Raw genomic sequence first — 19,301 nt, 5'->3', positions numbered from 1 at the left:
GTAATGTGGGAAGAAATATCCAGGGAATTGTTATGGCCCTTGGGTCAATAGCCTAGTACCAACCTATGACCCTATGAACTTATAATAGTAACTTATAATAGTAAGTGAAGGAATACATTGCATTCAGTACATTACTGCAATGCAAGAGTGATATGTCATAAGTGCAGTATTTCTGTCTTCAGTTGATTTTACTAGTGTATATAAATACATTATTGATAGTAGTAACTGAATTAATGTAATGCATTCAGTATATTACTGCAAACAAGAGTCGTACATGTCAGTATATACCTGCAGTATTTCTGTCTTTAACTGATGTTACTACTGTATATAAAGAAATTATTTATTGTAGTAAATGAAGGAATATATTGTATTCATTATGTTACTGCAAGCAAGAGTGATATATGTAAGTATATAAGTGCAATATTTCTGTCTTTAACTGATTTTATAATGTGTAAGTATTTATAAAGGGTGTACTTACTGGAATATTGTAAGCAAATGCATATCAGGCACAAGTACAATAATTATGTTTGTGTAGTAAACTGCAACATGTAAACCCCACCATTACTTGGCAGCAAACACTGTCTTGTGAAGTAAGCATAAGCATTTCCCAAAACATGTCATCCCAAAGTCTGCATAAACACTTACCATACAGCTACAAACAAAAGTTTGCATAATCACTTCTCATATATTCTGTTTTACTTTAATAAGGATTTATAAAAACAGAAATGTTTTAAAGTAAGAAACTGAATACTGTGTAACATGATGTGCGAATTTATTGAGTGTATTTTCTGTTTTGCCCCTCCACTTTCTTCTGTTTCTATTTTAAGTATGTGTTCTTCTGTCCTTTATTATTATATTTTTCTCCCATTTATGTTCATTTTTTACAGCCTCAAAATCCCTTGGAGTGACCCAGGTACATAGGTTGATAGGTTCATAGGTATATACTGGAGCCTTTACAAGCCTAGCCCATAGAAGTGCCCTGGCATTGTGCTGCCCGACATTAGTTCCCAGTGCCTCTATCAAGCAGAGCCACTAGAGTGATCCCCAGGGTGAACTTTCTATTTCCCATCCACTCATCAAGATTTCTCTTGAAGAGGGCCAGTGAGGTGCTCTGCTTGACATGTATGGGAAGTCTATTCCAGAGCATGGGCAGTCTATGGGTTATGAACCTGTCCCTCCAGCATGTTCTGTTGATTGTGGTAATGAGGTTGATGTCTCTGGAGCATGTGGTGTGGAGGGATTGGGATTTCTTTAGATGTAGCATTTCTAACAGAGCTGGGTCAGACATGGCTTTGTAAGTCAAGCAGAGATTGCTTCTTAGCAGATGATATGAGACAGAGAATAGCTGAAGTAGGACATGTGTTTAAGGCCTAGGATCCTCTTTGTGAGGTAGTTTTATGGCCTTTTCATCTGTTGCATGTGTCTAGTGAGGTACATGCCAAATAAGGCATTATACTCGATGATTGGCCTAATGAGGGAAGAGTAGAGAGAGATGATGACCTCTGTCTTCCTGGATGCAAAACCTTTGGTAATGAGATGTGCCATATAGAAGGACTTTCTGACCATAGTGACAATGTGGTGGTTGAAGGAGAGGTTGCTGTCAACCTGTATCCCCAGATCTCTTATAATGCCTTCAATGTTCAGTGGGCTCACATCAAAGTGGTAATTAGAGGGAATTGAGTTTTTCCCAAAGGGGATGACAATGCATTTTTTGGCATTAAGCTTAAGGCCATGGTTTTGACACCAGTCATTGGTTTCAATGAGGCCTTTCTGTAGGATTTCTACATCACTTGGAAAGTTAATAATGGCACCCAGCTTGCAGTCATCTGTGAACTTGCTCAGCCAGAGTCCCTCCATGTTGGCCTGGACTTCTGAGAAGTAGATGCCAAACAGGAGAGGACCCAGGACCAATCACTGTGAGACTCCACTCGTGACTTGTTGGCACTCTGACTTGGAGTCCGCTACTTTCACATTGTGGGTTCTATCTGTGAGCCAATTTAGAACCCACCTAGTGATATAGGGGTTGATGCCTATTTTAGTGAGTTTATCAATAATTCCTGAGTGGGGAATAGTTTCAAAGGCCTTGGCCAGATCGAGGTAGGTTGTATGAACTGCCTTGCCCTCATCCACAGCTCTGGTGACTGACTCAAAGAAGTCAACCAGGTTGAGCAGGCATGATCTACCTTTCACAAAACCAAGCTGATTGGGATCTAGAGTTTGGAGATTCCCTTTATCTTTGTTAATTAGGTCCATGATGATGTGCACCATAGTCTTACATATCAGACTCATCAGGCTAATGAGGCAATAATTCTCAGGCACTCTGCCTTTATGGAGAGGGATGACTGTAGCAGTGCGCCATTCGGTAGGGACAAAACCTGAGGTGAACCTGAGATTGAACAGGGCACACAGATGTGGTGCCAGTCCACTTTGTAGTTCATGTAGAACACATCCAGGGATACTGTTGGGTCCCATGGAAGCTGTATTCTTGGCCTTGGACAATGCATCTTTAACCTGTATTGCAGTAATGCTGGGTTCCTGGCATTCCTCCAGTAATATGATTAGTCCTTTGGGGGGGGGGTTAAATTTGCCCCTGAATCTGTTGGCCAATATGTTGGCAATATCTGTTGGCTCAGTATAGGAAGTACCATTGTGCAGTAACTCGGAGCAAACATGGATATTGCCATGGAGATTCTTGATATAACTATAGAAGGCTTTGTGGTTGTTTTTAGTGTCTGCTGCAATTCTGCCTTCATAGCTGGCTTTAGAGGTTTTACTAAGGGATCTCAACTTTTTGTTAAGGCTAATAAGGGAGTTTTTCCAGTCTTGGGACTTAAGCCTTTTCTGCAACAGTTTCTTCTTTCTATTGTAGAGTTAATTAATGGCAGGGGATCACTAGATTGGCTTCCTTTTTTTTGGAGGAGAGTGTCTTGGTTCTGTTTGGTATGGCTAGTTCCATGCATTTATGTACGTGTTCATACAGTGCACTGGTGTATGATTCGGCAGTCGTGCATCTATTTTCCATTGACATGGGTGCCGCCTCTATTTTTAGTAGCTCAAAGTCAGCTTTGGAGAAGTTTTTCATGGTGGTTACCTTTGCAGGGGGGTGGGGGGTGTAGGTGATATGTGGATTTCCATGGTGATTAGTTTGTGGTCGGATCTAACCAGGGAGGAATTGACTATTGGTGTAGAGCAATGGTTGCCCATGTTAGTAATAACCAGGTCAAGGATGTTGCTTTCCCTAGTGGGGGTAAGAATGAGCTGGTCCATGGCATTGGAATTGATGAATTCCAGGAAGCGATGTGCCAGTGTATGGGTGCATGAGTAGTTTTCCCAGTTGATGGAGGGGTAGTTGAAGTCACCTAGTATGACAGTGTTGGGTTGGACCCTAATAGTTTCCAGGGTGCTTAAGAATGTGGAGTGAGAGTCTTGGGATATGGTTGGAGACCTATAGCAGGCTACCACCTGAATCACTGTCTTACCCAATGTTAGTTGTACCCAAAGTATCTCAGATGCATTATGCTGGGCTACTAGTCTGGAGGTGTACATATCCCTTATGAATATGGAGACACCACTGCCTTTGGAGCTTGGGTCCATGTTCTAGGAATGAAAGGTGCAGAATAAGTTATAACCCGGTAGCACAGGGATGCTTTTAGATGCTTTAAACTAGGTCTCTGTTACAGCACAAATGTCAATGTTCTCCATTTTGAGGAGTGCGTCAAGCAAGTGCATCTTGAGATTTAGACTTCTAGCATTGAGCAGCATGCCCCTCAGATTGCATTTATTTGTAGCTGTTACTGTGGTAATTTGGTCTTTGGAACATTGCCTAAAAAAGACACTATAGCAGTGGCAAGAGCTTTGGCCAGTATCCAGAAACCCAGGGGTGACAGATGCAGGCCATCTCTGGCAAAGCATCAAGGTCTGTCAATCAGGTCATCCCAAGCAGACAGATACTGGATCCTCTTAGAATGACACCAGAAACTTAGCTAATTGTTGAAGTCAATCATTTTCTGCTTGTACTGTGATATCATTCTGGGCGATGGTAGGATGTTGCTCAAGGCTAGGGTCATACATGCCTGGGCCACATAATCCAAGAGCTCCTCCATGTCTCTTTTCATGTAGTCCAGGGAGATGCATCTCAGGTCATTCACACCCACATGGACAGTGACAGAGTCATAATTGTATTTGTTGTGGAGTGGCCTGAGTGCATGTGTTATGTGTCAGATTCTCGCACCTGATAGCTGACTGTACCTTCTCCTTACTCAACCTAGTGAGTGGGACATCCATGTGCCTCACTATTGAGTCACCTATGATTAGTGTACTGGGCAAGCAGTTTTGCCTTAGGGGCTTAGGTTGAGGGGCACACTGTGTAGGTGAGCTATGTGTCTTGTGGTTTTTGCTGTGTTGTGGTGGTTGAGTGCTTTTCTGCCCTGGAGGTCTCTGCTGTTTGAATAGATTATTATTGAGAGCCGCCATGAAGGTGGGTGTGTGCTTTGTGTTTTTATGTGAGAGCTGTGATAATGGGTGTTCTGGAGGGCTATGTATTGCATGTGGTGTGGTGTAGGTGTTGACCTTCTCCTCTTGATCAGCTATTCTGGTCTTGGCTTGAGAGATCATGGTTTCCAATTTGGATATATAAGTGCATCTCTCACAAGTTTGAGTGCTGGGAGGTAAGAGGAGAGAGTTGTCTGTGTACATGAGGCAGTTGCTACACTGCTGCAGAATACCCAAGTTCACCAGGTTAATAGGAGAAAGCACAGGGAACTGACCTTTAGACATGTCAGGAAGAATGGTCATTATTACTGAGTACTGGAGCTGTTTCCTTATATAGTTCTTTTACAGGAAAAATATCACTCAAGGTGTCTGAGTCTGTACAGAGCACTACTAAGCACTTGAGTGGAAACTAATACATAGATCCTGAACATTTAAAGATAAAGTATTTAGGCAGATATTATGGAGTTAGAAAGAAACCTAGCAGTACTTACTGGAAAATAAAGAATTAGCTTACCAACAATGATGAAAAGAGGGGAGTCACATGAATGGCTACTGCTGGGCTACTACTAATGCTGGTCTCAGCACAGCTTTACTCTGTTGGGATACAATACTCATTTGCTTTTTCTCTCACCAGAAGCAAAATGTTAGCACCAATCCCAAGAAGAGAAGCAGGCCATGGCCTGTTTGGTGATCCACAGTCTTGTCCCAGATGATGCAAGGATCTGCAAGCTTGTAGCCTTTTTTGGTAGGTGCCTCGAATAGCAACAAGACCAATCAGGTACGTTAAGCACAGACACTCACTCTCCAATCAGAAAAAGTCAGGAATCAATGCATTCTGCTCCTACTCTCACCAGGATCAGAATATAAGCACAGATTCCAAGCTGTCACCTATAAAGTAGTTATTAAGCTTTCTGGTGATCAGCAGTCTCCAGGAAATAATGTACCTACACTCTTTCTCTCACCAGGAGAAAGCAGAAGCACTAATCTCAAGATGACTACTGAGAGGCAGAATGTGGGCTCTCCAATAACTGGTGATCTTGCAATAGATGCTTAAAGATAAAATGAAAAGAAAGTTTTATCTTAAACACTGCAGTGTGCACTAGAGGAGTTAGATGTGAAAGTAGGTAGCTTAAGTTTTACCTGTCTAAAAGTTAAGTTTTACTGGAGAGTCACTATTTTTAAAACAGCAAGATAGATTGAAAGGGGATGGTCTCTTTTGTATTCTGGTACTATAGAATAAAGTAGGATGGTCAATAAAATTCAATAGTTGAAGTGGAGTGATTTCACAAAATGATAATTTTGTGCTTACTCACACCAGCCAGTAACAGAAAAGAATAAATGAGATATATGGTCAAAATTAACATAAAGGGGAGATAATTAGAAAGACAGTGGTGTTTAAGAACAAAACAGTAACCGAGCAGGAGGGTGGGTGGGAAAATTTTCAGTCTGACTCACAAGAGACAGAGCTGTGGTCTCTTTTCAAGTTTTAATATGCAGTTATAAGCAGAATACAAGTAAAACAGTGTAAAGAAAACAAATCACAGTATGAAAATAGAAAAAGGCAAAAAAGTAATAAAAATTTCAACAAATAAAAAGCAAACTAACATTTTCCTCACAGCAAACTGTAGAAGAGTCTGGGTGAGCCTTTCCAGTAAAGCTCTGAAATGTTTTATTTTACCCCTTAAATAGAAGGTTTAGTTCCTAGCTCCACCCCCTCAGTTCACAGATGATTAACCTTAACTGACCTGTTGTAACTTATGTGTAACTCCTTAATTGACCTGTTCTAATGTCTGTATGACTCACAAGAGACAGAGCTGTGGTCTCCTTTCACGTTTTAATATGTAGTTAAACGCAGACTACAAGTAAAACAAAGTGGAAATAAAACAAATCACAGTATACAAAAATGAAAAAGGCAATAAAGTAATACAAAATACAACAAATAAAAAGCAAACTAATCTTTCCCTCACAGCAAACTGTAGAAGAGTCTGTGTGAGCCTTTCCAGTAAAGCTCTGAAATCTTTTATTTGGGTCTAAATTGCAAGCTCGAAAGCCCTAATAACTGAATACAAAAACCTGACACATATTCCGCAAACCACGAATACACTGAATGCCCTAAACCACGAAATTCAAAAGCTCGAACCATCATACTTGTCCTCTCCCCACCGCCCACTACATACTACCTACCCAAACAAACTAAACAAACACATACATACACCAACCAAAACCCTACTTCTAACCCTAAACTAAACCCTACTTCTAACCCTACACTACATCTTGAATATACCACCATCTATTCACTTACCTTAACCTGCACCCTAACCCTAAGGTCCGGAACTATCGCAAATTTATCTTAACAAGCTATACCCAAACAAAATAAATAATCCACACACATACACGTAACAAAACCCTACATCTAACCCTACACTAAATCTCAAATACATTACCATCTATGCACTTACCTTAACCTGCACCCTAACCCTAAGGTCCTTAACTATCACACACTTACCTTATGGAGCTATACCACGGAAGGACCAAACATAACGATTCAACATTTCTGATTTCGGTCTTCAGAACGATCGATGATTACGTGGTTTGATGGAGAAGTGTCGGTGTTTATGTATTCAGGTAAGTGCGTCTTTGAGGATGTAATAGGGAACCATTTTATTTTACCCCTTAAATAGAAGGTTTAGTTCCTAGCTCCACCTCCTCAGTTCACAGACGATTAACCTTAACTGACCTGTTCTTACTTATGTGTGACTCCTTAATTGACTTGTTCTAATGTCTGTCAGACTCACAAGAGACAGAGCTGTGGTACCTTTTCAAGTTTTAATATGCAGTTAAATGCAGACTACAAGTAGAACAAAGTGCAAAGAAAACAAATCACAGTATACAAACTAGAAAAAGGAAATAAATTAATACAAAATACAACAAATAAAAAGCAAACTAACCTTTCCCTCACAGCAAACTGTAGCAGAGTCTGGGTGAACCTCTCCAGTAAAGCTCTGAAATGTTTTATTTTACCCCTTAAATAGAAGTTTTAGTTCCTAGATCCACCCCCTCAGTTCACAGATGATTAACCTTAACTGACCTGTTGTAACTTATGTGTGACTCTTAAATTGACCAGTTCTAATTTCTGTCTGACTCACAAGAGACAGAGCTGTGATCACTTTTCAAGTTTTAATATGCAGTTAAAAGCAGAATACAAGTAAAACACAGTGTAAAGAAAACAAATCACAGCATATAAAATAGAAAAAGGCAATAAAGTAATAAAAAATACAACAAATAAAAAGCAAACTAACTTTTCCTTCACAGCAAAGTGTAGCAGAGTCTGAGGGAGCATTTCCAGTAAAGCTCTGAAATGTTTTATTTTACCCCTTAAATAGAAGGTTTAGTTCTTAGCTCAACCCAGTCAGTTCACAGATGATTAATCTTAACTAACCTGTTATAACTTATGTGTGACTCCTTAATTGACCTGTTCTAATGTCTGTCAGACTCACAAGAGACAGAGCTGTTGTCTCTTTTCAAGTTTTAATATGCAGTTAAAAGCAAAATACAAGTAAAATCCAGAGTAAAATAAAATCACCGTATACAAAATATAAAAAGGCAATAAAGTAATACAAAATGAAACAAATAAAAAGCAAAGTAACCTTTCCCTCATAGCAAACTATAGCAGAGTCTGGGTGAGCCTTTCCAGTAAAGGTCTGAAATGTTTTATTTTTACTGCTGAAATAGAAGGTTTAATTCTAGCTACACCCACTCAATTCACAGATGATTAACCTTAACTGACCTATTGTAACTTACGTGTGACTCCTTAATTGACCTATTCTAATTTTTGTCTGACTCACAAGAGACAGAGCTGTTATTGTTTTTCAAGTTTTAATAAGCAGTTAAAAGCAGAATACAAGTAAAACACAGTGTAAAGAAAACAAATCACAGTATACAAAATAGAAAAAAGCAATAAAGTAACACAAGATGCAACAAATAAAAAACAAACAAACCTTTCCTCACAGCAAACTGTAGTAGAGTCTGTTGAGCCTTTCCAGTAAAGCTCTATTTTTTTATTTTACCCCATTAATAGAAGGTTTAGTTCCTAGCTCCACCCCTTCAGTTCACAGATGACTAACCTTAACTGATTTATTTTAACTTATGCGTGACTTCTTAATTGGCCTGTTCTAATTTCTGTCTGACTCAGAAGAGACAGAGCTGTGGTCCCTTTTTAAGTTTTAATATGCAGCTAAGAGCAGAATACAAGTAAAACACAGTGTAAAGAAAACAAATCACAGTATACAAAATAGAAAAAGGCAATAAAGTAATACAAAATACAACAAATAAAAAGGAAACTAACCTTTCCCTCACAGCAAACTGTAGCAGAGTCTGAGGGAGCCTTTCCAGTAAAGCTCTGAAATGTTTTGTTTTACCCCTTAAATAGAAGGTTTAGTTCTTAGCTTGACCTCCTCAGTTCACAGACGAGTAACTTTAACTGACCTGTTGTAACTTATGTGAGACTCCTTATTTGACATGTTGTAATGTCTGTTAGACTCACAAGAGGCAGAGTCTGGGTGAGCCTTTCCAGTAAAGCTCTGATTTATTTTACGCCTTAAATAGAAGGTTTAGTTCCTAGCTCCACTGCCTCAGAGAATTAGATAACATAACCTGATGACCTTGAAACTTATATGTGACCACTTAATTGACCTGTTCTAATTTCTGTCTGACTCAGAAGAGACAGAACTATTGTCACTTTTCAAGTTTTAATATGCAGTTAAAAGCAGAATACAAGTAAAACACAGTGTAAAGAAAATAAATCACAACATACAAAATAGAAAAAGGCAATAACTTAATACAAAATACAACAAATAAAAAGCAAACTAACCTTTTCCTCACAACAAACTGTAGCAGAGTCTGGGTGAGACTTTCCAGTAAAGCTCCGAAATGTTTTATTTTGCCCCTTAAATAGAAGTTTTAGTTCCTAGATCCATGCCCTCAGTTCACAGATGATTAACCATAACTGACCTGTTGTAACTTATGTGTGACTCCTTAATTGACCTGTTCTAATTCCTGTCTGACTCACAAGTGAAAGAGCTGTGGTCGCTTTTCAAGTTTTAATATGCAGTTAAAAGCAGAATACAAATAAAACACAGTGTAAAGAAAACAAATCACAGTATACAAAATAGAAAAATGCAATAAAGTAATACAAAATACAACAAATAAAAAGCAAACTAACCTTTCCCTCACAGCAAACAGTAGCAGAGTCTGGGTGAGCCTTTCCAGTAAAGCTATGATTTATTTTACCCCTTAAATAGAAGGTTTAGTTCCTAGCTCCACCGCCTCAGATAACAGATGATTAACCTTAACTGACCTGTTGAAACTTATGTATGACCACTTAATTGACCTGTTCTAATTTCTGTCTAACTCAGAAAAGACAGAGCTGTTGTCGCTTTTCAAGTTTTAATATACAGTTAAAAGCAGATTACAAGTAAAATAAAGTGTAAAGAAAACAAATCACTGTATACAAAATAGAAAAGGGCAATAAAGTAATACAAAATACAACAAATAAAAAGCAAACTAACCTTTCCCTCACAGCAAACTATAGCAGAGTCTGGGTAAGCCTTACCAGTAAAGCTCTGAAATGTTTTATTTTACCTCTTAAATAGAAGGTTTAGTTCACAGCTCAACCTCCTCAGTTCACAGATGATTAACCTTAATTGACCTGTTGTAACTTATGTGTGACTCCTAAATTGACCAGTTCTAATTTCTGTCTGACTCACAAGAGACAGAGCTGTGATCACTTTTCAAGTTTTAGTATGCAGTTAAAAGCAGAATACACGTAAAACACAGTGTAAAGAAAATAAATCACAGTATAGGAAATAGAAAAAAGCAATAACTTAATACAAAATACAACAAATAAAAAGCAAACTAACCTTTTCCTCACAACAAACTGTAGCAGAGTCTGGGTGAGACTTTCCAGTAAAGCACTGAAATGTTTTATTTTGCCCCTTAAATAGAAGTTTTAGTTCATAGATCCACACCCTCAGTTCACAGATGATTAACCATAACTGACCTGTTGTAACTTATGTGTGACTCCTTAATTGACCTGTTCTAATTTCTGTCTGATTCACAAATTAAAGAGCTGTGGTTGCTTTTCAAGTTTTAATATGCAGTTAAAAGCAGAATACAAATAAAACACAGTGTAAAGAAAACATATCACAGTATACAAAATAGAAAAGGGAAATAAAGTAATACAAAATACAACAACTAAGAAGCAAACTAACCTTTCCCTCACAGTAAACTGTAGCAGAGTCTGAGTGAGCCTTTCCAGTAAAGCTCTGAAATGTTTTATTTTAATCCTTAAATAGAAGGTTTAGTTCCTAGCTCGACCCCCTCAGTTCACTGATTATTAATCTTAAATGACCTGTTGTAACTTATGTATAACCCCTTAATTGACCTGATCTAATGTCTGTCAGACTAACAAGAGACAGAGCTGTGGTCTATTTTCTAGTTTTAATATGTAGTTAAAAGTAAAATACAAGTAAAACACAGTGTAAAAAAATCGCAGTATACAAAATATAAAAAGGCAATAAAGTAATACAATATACAACAAATAAAAAGCAAACTAACCTTTCCCCTCACAGCAAACTGTAGCAGAGTCTGGGTGAGCCTTCCCAGTAAATCTCTGAAATGTTTTATTTTACCGCTTAAATGGAAGGTTTAGTTCCAGCTCCACCCCCTCAGTTCACAGATGATTAAACTTAACTGACCTATTGTAGCTTATGTGTGACTCCTTAATTGACCTGTTCTAATATCTGTCTGACTCACAAGAGACAGAGCTGTGATTGCTTTTCAAGTTTTAATATGCAGTTAAAAGCAGAATACAAGTAAAACACAGTGTAAAGAAAACAAATCACAGTATACAAAATGGAAAAGGGCAATAAAGCAATACAAAATGCAACAAATAAAAAGCAAATATACCTTTCCCTCTCAGCAAACTGAAGCAGAGTCTGGGTGAGCCTTTCCAGTAAAGCTTTGATTTTTTTACCCCATAAATAGAAGGTTTAGTTCCTTGCTTCATCCCCTGGATCCTACCCAATTTGGCTTTGTCAAGGGCAGATCCTGCCTTTTGAACTTGGTCGACTTTTTTGAAACAGTCACTAAGGCCATTGATGAGGGTAAGGCAGTTCACACAGCCTACCTTGCCCTTGCAAAAGCATTTATCACAATACCCCACTTGGGCATCATAGACAAACTCACCAGCTTAAATGTAAACCCATATGTCACAAGATGGGTTGCAAACTGGCTCAAGGACAGAACCCACAGAGTCAGAGTTGCTGGAGCTATGTCAGACTCTAAGCCAGTCACGAACGGTGTCCCACAGGGCTCAGTCCTGGGACCCCTCTTGTTCGGCATTTATTTTTCTGAGGTACAGGCAAACATAGGAGGATTGTGGCTGACAAAGTTCGCAGATGACTGCAAACTGGGCGCCATAAATGATACTCCAGCGGACACAAACATCCTTCAGAGAGGCCTCATAGAAATGGATAATTGGTGCCAGAGCCATGGCCTTAAGCTGAACGCCAAAAAATGTATAGTCATACCCTTTGGGAAAAACAAGGTACTGACAAATTACCACATAGGCGGTAATCCATTAAGTACGGAAGAAGTAATCAGGGACCTAGGGACCCAGGTTGACAGTAACCTCTCATTTGACACTCACATTGCCAAAGTGGTTAGGAAGACCTTCTATATTGCCCACCTTATCATGAAGGGTTTCACATCTAGATCAAGAGAGGTCATTGTGCCCCTGTACTCTTCTCTTATCAGGCCAATGATTGAGTACAATGCCCCATTTGGGATGTATCTCACCCGACACCTGCAGCAGTTGGAAAGACCCCAAAAGTTCCTCACCAAGAGGATAAAGGGTCTTAAACATATGTCATATGCTGCCCGACTGAAAAAACTCCAGCTCTATTCAGTCGCATACCGTCTACTCAGAGATGATCTGTGCCTGACGTACAAGGCCATGTACAATCCTGAATTAATGGACATGCTCCACCTCAGAAAATCCAAATCCATCAGAGCCACGAGAACAAGTGACTTAAACCTCAACACAGAAATAAATAGAACGTGCTGGAGGGACAGATTCATAACCCAGAGGCTCCCTACACTCTGGAACAGAATCCCAGTCCATGTTAGGCAGAGCCCCTCACTGACTCTATTCAAGAGAAATCTCGACGAGTGGATGGGAGATCGTAGGTTTACCCCGGGGGTCATCTCTGTGTCACTACTAGACAGAGGCATAGTAAACTAAACCCTAAAAGGGCATAGTATTATCATCCTAAGGGGTGGTGTAAGCCACATACACTCTGGCTAGGCTTATAAATGCCCTAGGGCAGATAGCCTAGTACGAACCTATGAACCTATGAACCTATAATGTCTGTTAGACTCACAAGAGACAGAGCCTTAAATAGAAGGTTTAATTTACAGCTCCACCCCCTCAGATAACAGATGATTAACCTTAACTGACCTGCTGTAACTTATGTGTGACTACTTAAGTGACCTGTGCTAATTTCTGTCTGACTCCTGAGAGACAGAGCTGTTATCACTTTTCACATTTTAATATGCAGTTAAAAGCAGAATGCAATTAAAACACCATGTAAAGAAAACAAATTACAGTATACAAAATATAAAAAGGCAAGAAAGTAATACAAAATACAACAAATAAAAAGCAAACTAATCTTTCCCTCACAGCAAACTGTAGCAGCGTCTGAGTGAACCTTTACAGTAAAGATCTAAAATGTTTTATTTTACCCCTTAAATAGAAGGTTTAGTTCCTAGCTTCACCCCTTCAGTTCACATATGAATAACCTTAACTGACCTGTTCTAACTTATATGTGACTCCTTAACTGACCAGTTCTAATTTCTGACTCACAAGAGACAGACCTGTGATCACTTTTCAAGTTTTAATATGCAGTTAAAAGCAGAATACAAGAAAAACACACTGTAAAGAAAATAAATCACAGTATACAAAATAGAAAAATGCAATAAAGTAATACAAAAGACAACAAACAGAAAGGAAACTAACCTTTTCTTCACAGCTAATTGTAGCAGAGCCTGAGGGAGCCTTTCCAGTAAAGCTCTGAAATTTTTTTAGAGCTTAAATAGATGGTTTAGTTTTTAGCTCGACCCCGTCAGTTCACAGATGATTAATCTTAACTGACCTGTTGTAATTTATGTGTGACCACTTAACTGACCTGTTATAATGTCTGTCAGACTCACAAGAGAGAGAGCTGTGGTCTATTTTCAAGTTTGAATATGCAGTTAAAAGCAAAATACAAGTAAAACAGTGAAAAAGAAAATAAATCACTGTATACAAAATAGAAAAAGGCAATAAAGTAATACAAAATACAACATATAAAAGGCAAACTAACCTTTCCCTCACAGCAAACTGTAGCAGAGTCTGGATGAACCTTTCCAGTAAAGCTCTGCAATGTTTTATTTTACCCTTTGTATAGAAGGTTTAGTTCCTGGCTCCACCCCTCAGTTCACAGATGATTACCCTTAACTGACCTGTTGTTACTTATGTTTGACTCCTTAACTGACCTGTTCTAATGTTTGTCAGACTCACAAGAGACAGAGCTGTGGTCTCTTTTCAAGTTTTAATATGCAGTTCAACGCAGACTACAAGTAAAACAATGTGCAAAGAAGACAAATCACAGTATACAGAATAGAAAAAGGCAATAACTTAATACAAAATACAACAAATAAAAAGAAAATCAACCTTTCCCTCACAACAAACTATAGCTGTGTCTGGTTGAGCCTTTCCAGTAAAGCTCTGAAATGTTTTATTTTACCCCTTAAAAAGAAATTTTGGTTCCTAGATCCACACCCTCAGTTCACAGATGATTAACCATAACTGACCTGTTGTAACTTATGTGTGACTCCTTAATTGATCTGTTCTAATTTCTCTGTGACTCACAAGCGAAAGAGCTGTGGTCACTTTTCAAGTTTAATATGCAGTTAAAAGCAGAATAGAAATAAAACACAGTGGAAAGAAAACAAACCACAGTATACAAAATAGAAAAGGGAAATAAAGTAATACAAAATACAATAAATAAGAAGCAAACTACCCTTCCCCTTACAGCAAACTGTAAGCAGAGTCTGAGTGAGCATTTCCAGTAAAGCTCTGAAATGTTTTATTTTAATCCTTAAATAGAAGGTTTAGTTCCTAGCTCGACCCCCTCAGTTCACTGATGATTAATCTTAACTGACCTATTGTAACTTATGTGTGACTCCTTAATTGACCTGATCTAATGTCTGTCAGACTCACAAGAGAAAGAGCTGTGGTCTCTTTTCTAGTTTTAATATGTAGTTAAAAGCAAAATACAAGTAAAACACAGTGTAAAAAAATCACAGTATACAAAATATAAAAAGGCAATAAAGTAATGCAAAATACAACAAATAAAAATCAAACTAACATTTCCCTCACAGCAAACTGTAGCAGTATCTGGGTGAGCCTTTCCAGTAAAGCTCTGAAATGTTTTGTTTTACCGCTTAAATGAAAGGTTTCGTTCCAGCTTCACCTTCTCAGTTCACAGATGATTAACCTTAACTGACCTATTGTAACTTATGTGTGACTCCTTAATTGATCTGTTCTAATATCTGTCTGAGTCACAAGAGACAGAGCTGTGATTGCTTTTCAAGTTTTAATATGCAGTTAAAAGCAGAATACAAGTAAAAAGTGTAAAAAAAAAAACAAATCACATTATACAAAATAGAAAAAGGCAGTAAAGTAATACAAAATGCACCAAATAAAAAGCAAATAAACATTTGCCTCACAGCAAACTGAAGCAGAGACTAGGTGAGCCTTTCCAGTAAAGCTCTGATTTTTTTACCCCATAAATAGAAAGTTTAGTTCCTAGTTCCACCCCTTCAGTTCACAGATGATTAACCTTAACTGACCTGTTTTAACTTATGTGTTACTGCTTAATTGACCTGTTCTAATTTCTGTCTGACTCACAAGAGACAGAGCTGTGGGCTCTTTTCAAGTTTGAAAAGCAGTTAAAAGCAGAATACAAGTAAAACACAGTGCAAATTAAACAAATCACAGTATACAAAACAGAAAAAGGCAATAAAGAAATATCAGATACAACAAATAAAAAGCAAACTAACCTTTCCCTCACAGCAAACTTTGGCTGAATCAGAGTGAGGCTTTCCAGTAAAGGTCTGAAACTTTTTTATTTTACCCCTTAAAGAGAAGGTTTAGTTCCTAGCTCCACCTCCTTATTTCGCAGATGATTAAGCTTAACTGACCTGTTGTAACTTATGTGTAACTTTTTAACTGAACTGCTCTAATTTCTGAGACAGATCTGTGGTCTCTTTTGAAGTTTTAATATGCAGCTAAGAGCATAGTATAAGTAAAACGCAGTGTAAAGAAAACACATTACAGTATACAAAATATAAAAAGGCAATAAAGTAATACAAAATACAACAAATAAAAAGCAAACTAACCATTCCCTCACAGCAAACTGTACCAGAGTCTGGGTGAGCCTTTCCAGTAAAGCTCTGATATTTTTATTTTACTCCTGAAATACAAGGTTTAGTTCCTAGCTCCACCCTCTAAGTTCACAGATGATTAACCTTAACTGACCTGTTTTACTTTGTTGTGACTCCTTAATTGACCTGTTCTAATTTCTGACTCACAAGAGATAGTGCTGTGTTTACTTTTCAAGTTTTAATATGCATTAAAAGCAGAATACAAATAAAACACAGTGTAAAGAAAACTAATCACAGTATACAAAATAGAAAAGGGCAATAAAGTAATACAAAATACAACAAATAAAAAGCAAACTATCCTTTCCCTCACAGCAAACTGTAGCAGAGTCTAGGTGAGTCTTTCCAGTAAAATGCTGAAATATTTTATTTTACTACTTAAAATAGTAGATTTAGTTCCAGCTCCACCCCCTCAGTTCACAGATGATTAACCTTAACTGACCTATTGTAACTGATATGTGACTCCTTAATTGACCTGTTCTAGTTTCTGTCTGACTCACAAAAGACAGAGCTGTGATTGCTTTTCAAGTTTTAATATGCAGTTAAAAGCAGAATACAAGTAAAACACAGTGTAAAGAAAACAAATCACAGTACACAAAATAGAAAAAGGCAATAAAGTAATACAAAATGCAACAACTTAAAAGAAAACAAACCTTTCCCTCACATAAAACTGTATCAGAGTCTGGGTGAGCCTTTCCAGTAAAGCTCTGATTTTTATAATTTTACTCCATAAACAGAATGTTTAGTTCCTAGCTCCACACCTTCAGTTCACAGATGATTAACCTTAACTGACCTGTTGCAACTTATGTGTGACTCCTTAATTGACCTGTTCTAATTTCTGACTCACAAGAGACAGAGCTGTGGTCTCTTTTCAAGTTTTAATATGCAGCTAAGAGCAGAATACACATAAAACACAGTGTAAAGAAAACAAATCACAGTATACAAAACAGAAAAAGGCAATAAAGTATACAAAATACAACAAATAAAAAGCAAACTAACATTTACCTCACAGCAAACTGTAGCAGAGTCTGATGGAGCCTTTCTAGTAAAGCTCTGAAATGTTTTATTGTACCCCTTAAATAGAATATTTAGTTCGTAGCTTGACCCCCTGAGTTCACAGATGATTAACTTTAACTGACCTGTGGTAACTTATGTGTGACTCCTTAGTTGATTGTTCTAATGTCTGTCAGACTCACAAGAGACAGAGCTGTGGTCTCTTTTCTAGTTTTAATATGCAGTTAAAAGCAAAATGCAAGTAAAACACAGTGTAAAGAAAAAAAAATCACAGTATACAAAATATAAAAAGGCAATAAAGTAATACAAAATACAACAAATACAAAGCAAACTACCCTTTCCCTCACTGCAAACTGTAGCAGAGTGTGCGTGAAACTTTCCAGTAAAGCTCTGACTTTTTTTATTTTACGCCTTAAATACAAGGTTTAGTTCCTAGCTCCACCCCATCAGATAACAGATGATTAACCTTAACTGACCTGCTGTAATGTATGTGTGACTACTTAATTGACCTGTTCTAATTTCTGTCTGACTCCTAAGAGACAGAGCTGTTGTCGTTTTTCAAGTTTTAATATGCAGTTAAAAGCAGAATGCAATTAAAACACAGTCTAAAGAAAACAAACCACAGTACACAAAATAGAAAAGGGCAATAAAGTAATACAAAATACAACAAATAAAAAGCAAACTAACTTTTCCCTCACAGCAAACTGTAGCAGAGCCTGGGTGAGCCTTTTCAGTAAAGCTCAGGAAATGTTTTAGTTTGCCTCTTAAATAGAATGTTTAGTTCCTAGGTCCATCCCTTCAGTTCACAGATGATTTAAACTTAACTGACCTGTTGTAGCTTATGTGTGACTCCTTAATTGACATCTTATAATGTCTGTCTGACTCACAAGAGACAGAGCAGTGGTCTCTTTTCAAGTGTTATTATGCAGTTAAATGCAGACTACAAGTAAAACAAAGTGCAAGGAAAACACAACACAGTATACAAAATAGAAAAAGGCAATAAAGTAATACAAAATACAACAAATAAAAAGGAAACTAACCTTTCCCTCACAGCAAACTGTAGCAGAGCCTGAGGGAGCCTTTCCAGTAAAGCTCTGAAATGTTTTATTTTACCCCTTAAAAAGAAGGTTTAGTTCTTAGCTTGACCCCCTCAGTTCACATATGATTAACTTTAACTGACCTGTTGTAACTTATGTGTGATTCCTTAATTGACCTGTTCTAATGTCTATCAGACTCATAAGAGACAGACCTGTGGTCTCTTTTCAAGTTTTAATATGCAGTTAAAAGCAAAATACAAGTAAAACAGTGTAAAGAAAACAAACCACAGTATACTAAATATAAAAAGGCAATAAAGTAATACAAAATACAACAAATGAAAAGCAAACTAACCTTTCCCCTACAACAAACTGTAGAAGAGTATGTGTGAGCCTTTCCAGAAAAGATCTGAATTTTTTTATTTTACCACTTAAATAGAAGGTTTATTTCCTAGCTCCACCCCTTCAGTTCACAGATGATTAACCTTAACTGACCTGTTGTAACTTATGTGCGACTCCCTAATTGACCTGTTCTAACATCTGTCTGACTCATAAAAGACAGAGCTGTGGTCTCTGTTCAAGTTTTAATATGCAGTTAAATGTAGACTGCAATTAAAACAAAGTGCAAAGAAAATAAATCACAGTATACGAAATAGGAAAAGGCAATAAAGTAATAGAAAATACAAGAAATAAAAAGCAAACTAACCTTTCCCTGACAGCAAACTGTAGCAGAGTCTGAGTGAGCCTTTCCAGTAAAGCTCTAAAATGTTTTATTTTACCTCTTAAATAAAAGGTTTAGTTCCTAGCTCCACCCCCTCAGTTCACAGATGATTAATCTTAACTGACCTGTTGTAACTTATGTGTGACTCCTTAATGGACCTGATCTAATGTCTGTCAGACTTACAAGAGACAGAGCTGTGGTCTCTTTTCAAGTTTTAATATGCAGTTAAAATCAAAATACAAGTAAAACACAGTGTAAAATAATCACAGTGTACAAAATATAAAAAGGCAGTAAAGTAATACAAAATGCAACAAATAAAAAGCAAATTAACCTTTCCCTCAGAGCAAACTGTAGCAGAGTCTGGGTGAGCCTTTCCAGTAAAGCTCTGAAATGTTTTATTTTACCCATTAAATCTAAGGTTTTGTTCCTGACTCCACCCCCTCAGTTCACAGATGATTAACCTTAACTGACCTGTTGTGACTTATGTGTGACTTCTT

The sequence above is a fragment of the Protopterus annectens genome, chromosome 3.part1 (assembly GCF_019279795.1).
Source record: "Protopterus annectens isolate FY-2018-M chromosome 3.part1, PAN1.0, whole genome shotgun sequence".
NCBI lineage: Eukaryota > Metazoa > Chordata > Ceratodontiformes > Protopteridae > Protopterus > Protopterus annectens.
This window is presented reverse-complemented; position numbering follows the sequence as displayed.